Source organism: Hypomesus nipponensis, chromosome 20 (genome assembly GCF_054491055.1).
Source record: "Hypomesus nipponensis isolate SF chromosome 20, ASM5449105v1, whole genome shotgun sequence".
NCBI classification, from domain to species: Eukaryota; Metazoa; Chordata; class Actinopteri; order Osmeriformes; family Osmeridae; genus Hypomesus; species Hypomesus nipponensis.
This window is the reverse complement of record NC_140380.1, coordinates 1,195,001-1,202,500: the sequence shown is the minus strand read 5'-3', so window position 1 is coordinate 1,202,500 and position 7,500 is coordinate 1,195,001. Positions and strand designations below refer to the sequence as shown.

General features: G+C 47.0%; 24 non-coding genes and 2 pseudogenes across 24 annotated transcripts in view; all 26 read right to left on the bottom strand.

Annotated features, from left to right (window-relative positions):
* The window catches only part of LOC146242103 (5S ribosomal RNA), a 119-nt gene extending 101 nt beyond the window's left edge, over positions 1-18 (bottom strand). Inside the window, exon 1 of the ribosomal RNA XR_014740439.1 lies at positions 1-18. This exon is cut by the window's left edge and continues 101 nt beyond it. This is a non-coding gene — a ribosomal RNA (5S ribosomal RNA).
* Positions 19-198: 180 nt separating this feature from the next.
* On the bottom strand, positions 199-317 carry LOC146242102 (5S ribosomal RNA; annotated as a pseudogene).
* A 178-nt stretch (positions 318-495) lies between these two features.
* On the bottom strand, positions 496-614 carry LOC146242101 (5S ribosomal RNA). Its single transcript, XR_014737067.1, has one exon. It is a non-coding gene; the product is annotated as a 5S ribosomal RNA (ribosomal RNA).
* A 216-nt stretch (positions 615-830) lies between these two features.
* On the bottom strand, positions 831-949 carry LOC146242100 (5S ribosomal RNA). The gene has a single exon (XR_014739125.1). It is a non-coding gene; the product is annotated as a 5S ribosomal RNA (ribosomal RNA).
* A 180-nt stretch (positions 950-1,129) lies between these two features.
* On the bottom strand, positions 1,130-1,248 carry LOC146242099 (5S ribosomal RNA). The gene has a single exon (XR_014737066.1). It is a non-coding gene; the product is annotated as a 5S ribosomal RNA (ribosomal RNA).
* A 182-nt stretch (positions 1,249-1,430) lies between these two features.
* Positions 1,431-1,549, bottom strand: LOC146242098 (5S ribosomal RNA). The gene has a single exon (XR_014737065.1). It is a non-coding gene; the product is annotated as a 5S ribosomal RNA (ribosomal RNA).
* A 172-nt stretch (positions 1,550-1,721) lies between these two features.
* Positions 1,722-1,840, bottom strand: LOC146242097 (5S ribosomal RNA). The gene has a single exon (XR_014737062.1). It is a non-coding gene; the product is annotated as a 5S ribosomal RNA (ribosomal RNA).
* A 178-nt stretch (positions 1,841-2,018) lies between these two features.
* On the bottom strand, positions 2,019-2,137 carry LOC146242096 (5S ribosomal RNA). Its single transcript, XR_014737061.1, has one exon. It is a non-coding gene; the product is annotated as a 5S ribosomal RNA (ribosomal RNA).
* Positions 2,138-2,315: 178 nt separating this feature from the next.
* LOC146242095 (5S ribosomal RNA) lies at positions 2,316-2,434 on the bottom strand. The gene has a single exon (XR_014737431.1). It is a non-coding gene; the product is annotated as a 5S ribosomal RNA (ribosomal RNA).
* A 194-nt stretch (positions 2,435-2,628) lies between these two features.
* On the bottom strand, positions 2,629-2,747 carry LOC146242094 (5S ribosomal RNA). The gene has a single exon (XR_014737060.1). It is a non-coding gene; the product is annotated as a 5S ribosomal RNA (ribosomal RNA).
* Positions 2,748-2,921: 174 nt separating this feature from the next.
* LOC146242093 (5S ribosomal RNA) lies at positions 2,922-3,040 on the bottom strand. Its single transcript, XR_014739124.1, has one exon. It is a non-coding gene; the product is annotated as a 5S ribosomal RNA (ribosomal RNA).
* A 172-nt stretch (positions 3,041-3,212) lies between these two features.
* Positions 3,213-3,331, bottom strand: LOC146242092 (5S ribosomal RNA). Its single transcript, XR_014737418.1, has one exon. It is a non-coding gene; the product is annotated as a 5S ribosomal RNA (ribosomal RNA).
* A 182-nt stretch (positions 3,332-3,513) lies between these two features.
* On the bottom strand, positions 3,514-3,632 carry LOC146242091 (5S ribosomal RNA). Its single transcript, XR_014739123.1, has one exon. It is a non-coding gene; the product is annotated as a 5S ribosomal RNA (ribosomal RNA).
* A 184-nt stretch (positions 3,633-3,816) lies between these two features.
* On the bottom strand, positions 3,817-3,935 carry LOC146242090 (5S ribosomal RNA). The gene has a single exon (XR_014737406.1). It is a non-coding gene; the product is annotated as a 5S ribosomal RNA (ribosomal RNA).
* A 170-nt stretch (positions 3,936-4,105) lies between these two features.
* Positions 4,106-4,224, bottom strand: LOC146242089 (5S ribosomal RNA). Its single transcript, XR_014735069.1, has one exon. It is a non-coding gene; the product is annotated as a 5S ribosomal RNA (ribosomal RNA).
* Positions 4,225-4,402: 178 nt separating this feature from the next.
* Positions 4,403-4,511, bottom strand: LOC146242088 (5S ribosomal RNA; annotated as a pseudogene).
* A 174-nt stretch (positions 4,512-4,685) lies between these two features.
* Positions 4,686-4,804, bottom strand: LOC146242087 (5S ribosomal RNA). The gene has a single exon (XR_014737059.1). It is a non-coding gene; the product is annotated as a 5S ribosomal RNA (ribosomal RNA).
* Positions 4,805-4,984: 180 nt separating this feature from the next.
* LOC146242086 (5S ribosomal RNA) lies at positions 4,985-5,103 on the bottom strand. The gene has a single exon (XR_014737058.1). It is a non-coding gene; the product is annotated as a 5S ribosomal RNA (ribosomal RNA).
* A 186-nt stretch (positions 5,104-5,289) lies between these two features.
* On the bottom strand, positions 5,290-5,408 carry LOC146242085 (5S ribosomal RNA). Its single transcript, XR_014737056.1, has one exon. It is a non-coding gene; the product is annotated as a 5S ribosomal RNA (ribosomal RNA).
* A 192-nt stretch (positions 5,409-5,600) lies between these two features.
* Positions 5,601-5,719, bottom strand: LOC146242084 (5S ribosomal RNA). The gene has a single exon (XR_014737055.1). It is a non-coding gene; the product is annotated as a 5S ribosomal RNA (ribosomal RNA).
* A 174-nt stretch (positions 5,720-5,893) lies between these two features.
* On the bottom strand, positions 5,894-6,012 carry LOC146242083 (5S ribosomal RNA). Its single transcript, XR_014740428.1, has one exon. It is a non-coding gene; the product is annotated as a 5S ribosomal RNA (ribosomal RNA).
* Positions 6,013-6,190: 178 nt separating this feature from the next.
* On the bottom strand, positions 6,191-6,309 carry LOC146242082 (5S ribosomal RNA). Its single transcript, XR_014740036.1, has one exon. It is a non-coding gene; the product is annotated as a 5S ribosomal RNA (ribosomal RNA).
* A 174-nt stretch (positions 6,310-6,483) lies between these two features.
* Positions 6,484-6,602, bottom strand: LOC146242081 (5S ribosomal RNA). Its single transcript, XR_014739873.1, has one exon. It is a non-coding gene; the product is annotated as a 5S ribosomal RNA (ribosomal RNA).
* Positions 6,603-6,772: 170 nt separating this feature from the next.
* LOC146242080 (5S ribosomal RNA) lies at positions 6,773-6,891 on the bottom strand. The gene has a single exon (XR_014735881.1). It is a non-coding gene; the product is annotated as a 5S ribosomal RNA (ribosomal RNA).
* A 186-nt stretch (positions 6,892-7,077) lies between these two features.
* LOC146242079 (5S ribosomal RNA) lies at positions 7,078-7,196 on the bottom strand. Its single transcript, XR_014738752.1, has one exon. It is a non-coding gene; the product is annotated as a 5S ribosomal RNA (ribosomal RNA).
* A 184-nt stretch (positions 7,197-7,380) lies between these two features.
* On the bottom strand, positions 7,381-7,499 carry LOC146242078 (5S ribosomal RNA). Its single transcript, XR_014737054.1, has one exon. It is a non-coding gene; the product is annotated as a 5S ribosomal RNA (ribosomal RNA).
* Between the last annotated feature and the right edge of the window lies 1 nt (position 7,500).

Below are 7,500 nucleotides of genomic sequence, written 5' to 3'. Positions count from 1 at the left end.
GCTGGTATGGCCGTACGAAATAAGTTGACAACCATAGGCTACTTATCCATATACAGATTTAGCAATTGACAATGCAAGGTGGTCTCTCTCTCTCTCTCTCTCTCTCTCGTGTCAAAATGAAAACAGTTTCCAGCCCCTTTCATGAAGGACTACTTGTGCATATTGCAAGATGTCAGTTTCTAAGTGAATGAGCAAAAGAGCATACAGCACCTGGTATTCCCAGGCGGTCTCCCATCCAAGTACTAACCAGGCCCGACCCTGCTTAGCTTCCGAGATCAGACGAGATTGGGCGTTGCCAGGCTGGTATGGCCGTACGAAATAAGTTGACAACCATAGGCTACTTATCCATATACAGATTTAGCAATTGACAATGCAAGGTAGTCTCTCTCTCTCTCTCTCTCTCTCGTGTCAAAATGAAAACAGCTTCCAGCCCCTTTCATGAAGGACTACTTGTGCATATTGCAAGATTTCAGTTTCTAAGTGAATGAGCAAAAGAGCATACAGCACCTGGTATTCCCAGGCGGTCTCCCATCCAAGTACTAACCAGGCCCGACCCTGCTTAGCTTCCGAGATCAGACGAGATCGGGCGTTGCCAGGCTGGTATGGCCGTACGAAATAAGTTGACAACCATAGGCTACTTATCCATATACAGATTTAGCAATTGACAATGCAAGGTGGTCTCTCTCTCTCTCTCTCTCTCTCTCTCTCTCTCTCTCTCTCTCTCTCTCTCTCTCTCTCTCGTGTCAAAATGAAAACAGCTTCCAGCCCCTTTCATGAAGGACTACTTGTGCATATTGCAAGATGTCAGTTTCTAAGTGAATGAGCAAAAGAGCATACAGCACCTGGTATTCCCAGGCGGTCTCCCATCCAAGTACTAACCAGGCCCGACCCTGCTTAGCTTCCGAGATCAGACGTGATCGGGCGTTGCCAGGCTGGTATGGCCGTACGAAATAAGTTGACAACCATAGGCTACTTATCCATATACAGATTTAGCAATTGACAATGCAAGGTGGTCTCTCTCTCTCTCTCTCTCTCTCTCGTGTCAAAATGAAAACAGTTTCCAGCCCCTTTCATGAAGGACTACTTGTGCATATTGCAAGATGTCAGTTTCTAAGTGAATGAGCAAAAGAGCATACAGCACCTGGTATTCCCAGGCGGTCTCCCATCCAAGTACTAACCAGGCCCGACCCTGCTTAGCTTCCGAGATCAGACGAGATCGGGCGTTGCCAGGCTGGTATGGCCGTACGAAATAAGTTGACAACCATAGGCTACTTATCCATATACAGATTTAGCAATTGACAATGCAAGGTAGTCTCTCTCTCTCTCTCTCTCTCTCTCTCGTGTCAAAATGAAAACAGCTTCCAGCCCCTTTCATGAAGGACTACTTGTGCATATTGCAAGATGTCAGTTTCTAAGTGAATGAGCAAAAGAGCATACAGCACCTGGTATTCCCAGGCGGTCTCCCATCCAAGTACTAACCAGGCCCGACCCTGCTTAGCTTCCGAGATCAGACGAGATCGGGCGTTGCCAGGCTGGTATGGCCGTACGAAATAAGTTGACAACCATAGGCTACTTATCCATATACAGATTTAGCAATTGACAATGCAAGGTGGTCTCTCTCTCTCTCTCTCGTGTCAAAATGAAAACAGCTTCCAGCCCCTTTCATGAAGGACTACTTGTGCATATTGCAAGATTTCAGTTTCTAAGTGAATGAGCAAAAGAGCATACAGCACCTGGTATTCCCAGGCGGTCTCCCATCCAAGTACTAACCAGGCCCGACCCTGCTTAGCTTCCGAGATCAGACGAGATCGGGCGTTGCCAGGCTGGTATGGCCGTACGAAATAAGTTGACAACCATAGGCTACTTATCCATATACAGATTTAGCAATTGACAATGCAAGGTAGTCTCTCTCTCTCTCTCTCTCTCTCGTGTCAAAATGAAAACAGCTTCCAGCCCCTTTCATGAAGGACTACTTGTGCATATTGCAAGATGTCAGTTTCTAAGTGAATGAGCAAAAGAGCATACAGCACCTGGTATTCCCAGGCGGTCTCCCATCCAAGTACTAACCAGGCCCGACCCTGCTTAGCTTCCGAGATCAGACGAGATCGGGCGTTGCCAGGCTGGTATGGCCGTACGAAATAAGTTGACAACCATAGGCTACTTATCCATATACAGATTTAGCAATTGACAATGCAAGGTAGTCTCTCTCTCTCTCTCTCTCTCTCGTGTCAAAATGAAAACAGCTTCCAGCCCCTTTCATGAAGGACTACTTGTGCATATTGCAAGATGTCAGTTTCTAAGTGAATGAGCAAAAGAGCATACAGCACCTGGTATTCCCAGGCGGTCTCCCATCCAAGTACTAACCAGGCCCAACCCTGCTTAGCTTCCGAGATCAGACGAGATCGGGCGTTGCCAGGCTGGTATGGCCGTACGAAATAAGTTGACAACCATAGGCTACTTATCCATATACAGATTTAGCAATTGACAATGCAAGGTGGTCTCTCTCTCTCTCTCTCTCTCTCTCTCTCTCTCTCTCTCGTGTCAAAATGAAAACAGTTTCCAGCCCCTTTCATGAAGGACTACTTGTGCATATTGCAAGATGTCAGTTTCTAAGTGAATGAGCAAAAGAGCATACAGCACCTGGTATTCCCAGGCGGTCTCCCATCCAAGTACTAACCAGGCCCGACCCTGCTTAGCTTCCGAGATCAGACGAGATCGGGCGTTGCCAGGCTGGTATGGCCGTACGAAATAAGTTGACAACCATAGGCTACTTATCCATATACAGATTTAGCAATTGACAATGCAAGTTAGTCTCTCTCTCTCTATCTCTCGTGTCAAAATGAAAACAGCTTCCAGCCCCTTTCATGAAGGACTACTTGTGCATATTGCAAGATGTCAGTTTCTAAGTGAATGAGCAAAAGAGCATACAGCACCTGGTATTCCCAGGCGGTCTCCCATCCAAGTACTAACCAGGCCCGACCCTGCTTAGCTTCCGAGATCAGACGTGATCGGGCGTTGCCAGGCTGGTATGGCCGTACGAAATAAGTTGACAACCATAGGCTACTTATCCATATACAGATTTAGCAATTGACAATGCAAGGTGGTCTCTCTCTCTCTCTCTCGTGTCAAAATGAAAACAGCTTCCAGCCCCTTTCATGAAGGACTACTTGTGCATATTGCAAGATTTCAGTTTCTAAGTGAATGAGCAAAAGAGCATACAGCACCTGGTATTCCCAGGCGGTCTCCCATCCAAGTACTAACCAGGCCCAACCCTGCTTAGCTTCCGAGATCAGACGAGATCGGGCGTTGCCAGGCTGGTATGGCCGTACGAAATAAGTTGACAACCATAGGCTACTTATCCATATACAGATTTAGCAATTGACAATGCAAGGTAGTCTCTCTCTCTCTCTCTCTCTCTCTCTCGTGTCAAAATGAAAACAGCTTCCAGCCCCTTTCATGAAGGACTACTTGTGCATATTGCAAGATGTCAGTTTCTAAGTGAATGAGCAAAAGAGCATACAGCACCTGGTATTCCCAGGCGGTCTCCCATCCAAGTACTAACCAGGCCCGACCCTGCTTAGCTTCCGAGATCAGACGTGATCGGGCGTTGCCAGGCTGGTATGGCCGTACGAAATAAGTTGACAACCATAGGCTACTTATCCATATACAGATTTAGCAATTGACAATGCAAGGTAGTCTCTCTCTCTCTCTCTCTCTCTCTCTCTCGTGTCAAAATGAAAACAGCTTCCAGCCCCTTTCATGAAGGACTACTTGTGCATATTGCAAGATTTCAGTTTCTAAGTGAATGAGCAAAAGAGCATACAGCACCTGGTATTCCCAGGCGGTCTCCCATCCAAGTACTAACCAGGCCCAACCCTGCTTAGCTTCCGAGATCAGACGAGATCGGGCGTTGCCAGGCTGGTATGGCCGTACGAAATAAGTTGACAACCATAGGCTACTTATCCATATACAGATTTAGCAATTGACAATGCAAGGTGGTCTCTCTCTCTCTCTCTCCCTCTCGTGTCAAAATGAAAACAGCTTCCAGCCCCTTTCATGAAGGACTACTTGTGCATATTGCAAGATTTCAGTTTCTAAGTGAATGAGCATACAGCACCTGGTATTCCCAGGCGGTCTCCCATCCAAGTACTAACCAGGGCCGACCCTGCTTAGCTTCCGAGATCAGACGAGATCGGGCGTTGCCAGGCTGGTATGGCCGTACGAAATAAGTTGACAACCATAGGCTACTTATCCATATACAGATTTAGCAATTGACAATGCAAGGTGGTCTCTCTCTCTCTCTCTCTCTCTCGTGTCAAAATGAAAACAGTTTCCAGCCCCTTTCATGAAGGACTACTTGTGCATATTGCAAGATGTCAGTTTCTAAGTGAATGAGCAAAAGAGCATACAGCACCTGGTATTCCCAGGCGGTCTCCCATCCAAGTACTAACCAGGCCCGACCCTGCTTAGCTTCCGAGATCAGGCGTTGCCAGGCTGGTATGGCCGTACGAAATAAGTTGACAACCATAGGCTACTTATCCATATACAGATTTAGCAATTGACAATGCAAGTTAGTCTCTCTCTCTCTATCTCTCGTGTCAAAATGAAAACAGCTTCCAGCCCCTTTCATGAAGGACTACTTGTGCATATTGCAAGATGTCAGTTTCTAAGTGAATGAGCAAAAGAGCATACAGCACCTGGTATTCCCAGGCGGTCTCCCATCCAAGTACTAACCAGGCCCGACCCTGCTTAGCTTCCGAGATCAGACGAGATCGGGCGTTGCCAGGCTGGTATGGCCGTACGAAATAAGTTGACAACCATAGGCTACTTATCCATATACAGATTTAGCAATTGACAATGCAAGGTGGTCTCTTTCTCTCTCTCTCTCTCTCTCGTGTCAAAATGAAAACAGCTTCCAGCCCCTTTCATGAAGGACTACTTGTGCATATTGCAAGATTTCAGTTTCTAAGTGAATGAGCAAAAGAGCATACAGCACCTGGTATTCCCAGGCGGTCTCCCATCCAAGTACTAACCAGGCCCGACCCTGCTTAGCTTCCGAGATCAGACGAGATCGGGCGTTGCCAGGCTGGTATGGCCGTACGAAATAAGTTGACAACCATAGGCTACTTATCCATATACAGATTTAGCAATTGACAATGCAAGGTAGTCTCTCTCTCTCTCTCTCTCTCTCTCTCTCTCGTGTCAAAATGAAAACAGCTTCCAGCCCCTTTCATGAAGGACTACTTGTGCATATTGCAAGATGTCAGTTTCTAAGTGAATGAGCAAAAGAGCATACAGCACCTGGTATTCCCAGGCGGTCTCCCATCCAAGTACTAACCAGGCCCGACCCTGCTTAGCTTCCGAGATCAGACGAGATCGGGCGTTGCCAGGCTGGTATGGCCGTACGAAATAAGTTGACAACCATAGGCTACTTATCCATATACAGATTTAGCAATTGACAATGCAAGGTGGTCTCTCTCTCTCTCTCTCTCTCTCCCTCTCTCTCTCTCGTGTCAAAATGAAAACAGTTTCCAGCCCCTTTCATGAAGGACTACTTGTGCATATTGCAAGATGTCAGTTTCTAAGTGAATGAGCAAAAGAGCATACAGCACCTGGTATTCCCAGGCGGTCTCCCATCCAAGTACTAACCAGGCCCGACCCTGCTTAGCTTCCGAGATCAGACGAGATCGGGCGTTGCCAGGCTGGTATGGCCGTACGAAATAAGTTGACAACCATAGGCTACTTATCCATATACAGATTTAGCAATTGACAATGCAAGTTAGTCTCTCTCTCTCTATCTCTCGTGTCAAAATGAAAACAGCTTCCAGCCCCTTTCATGAAGGACTACTTGTGCATATTGCAAGATGTCAGTTTCTAAGTGAATGAGCAAAAGAGCATACAGCACCTGGTATTCCCAGGCGGTCTCCCATCCAAGTACTAACCAGGCCCGACCCTGCTTAGCTTCCGAGATCAGACGAGATCGGGCGTTGCCAGGGTGGTTTGGCCGTACCGAATAAGTTGACAACCATAGGCTACTTATCCATATACAGATTTAGCAATTGACAATGCAAGGTAGTCTCTCTCTCTCTCTCTCTCTCTCGTGTCAAAATGAAAACAGCTTCCAGCCCCTTTCATGAAGGACTACTTGTGCATATTGCAAGATGTCAGTTTCTAAGTGAATGAGCAAAAGAGCATACAGCACCTGGTATTCCCAGGCGGTCTCCCATCCAAGTACTAACCAGGCCCGACCCTGCTTAGCTTCCGAGATCAGACGAGATCAGGCGTTGCCAGGCTGGTATGGCCGTACGAAATAAGTTGACAACCATAGGCTACTTATCCATATACAGATTTAGCAATTGACAATGCAAGTTAGTCTCTCTCTCTCTATCTCTCGTGTCAAAATGAAAACAGCTTCCAGCCCCTTTCATGAAGGACTACTTGTGCATATTGCAAGATGTCAGTTTCTAAGTGAATGAGCAAAAGAGCATACAGCACCTGGTATTCCCAGGCGGTCTCCCATCCAAGTACTAACCAGGCCCGACCCTGCTTAGCTTCCGAGATCAGACGAGATCGGGCGTTGCCAGGGTGGTATGGCCGTACCAAATAAGTTGACAACCATAGGCTACTTATCCATATACAGATTTAGCAATTGACAATGCAAGGTAGTCTCTCTCTCTCTCTCGTGTCAAAATGAAAACAGCTTCCAGCCCCTTTCATGAAGGACTACTTGTGCATATTGCAAGATGTCAGTTTCTAAGTGAATGAGCAAAAGAGCATACAGCACCTGGTATTCCCAGGCGGTCTCCCATCCAAGTACTAACCAGGCCCGACCCTGCTTAGCTTCCGAGATCAGATGAGATCGGGCGTTGCCAGGCTGGTATGGCCGTACGAAATAAGTTGACAACCATAGGCTACTTATCCATATACAGATTTAGCAATTGACAATGCAAGGTAGTCTCTCTCTCTCTCTCTCTCTCTCTCTCTCTCGTGTCAAAATGAAAACAGCTTCCAGCCCCTTTCATGAAGGACTACTTGTGCATATTGCAAGATGTCAGTTTCTAAGTGAATGAGCAAAAGAGCATACAGCACCTGGTATTCCCAGGCGGTCTCCCATCCGAGTACTAACCAGGCCCGACCCTGCTTAGCTTCCGAGATCAGACGAGATCGGGCGTTGCCAGGCTGGTATGGCCGTACGAAATAAGTTGACAACCATAGGCTACTTATCCATATACAGATTTAGCAATTGACAATGCAAGGTGGTCTCTCTCTCTCTCTCTCTCTCTCTCTCTCGTGTCAAAATGAAAACAGTTTCCAGCCCCTTTCATGAAGGACTACTTGTGCATATTGCAAGATGTCAGTTTCTAAGTGAATGAGCAAAAGAGCATACAGCACCTGGTATTCCCAGGCGGTCTCCCATCCAAGTACTAACCAGGCCCGACCCTGCTTAGCTTCCGAGATCAGACGAGATCGGGCGTTGCCAGGCTGGTATGGCCGTACGAA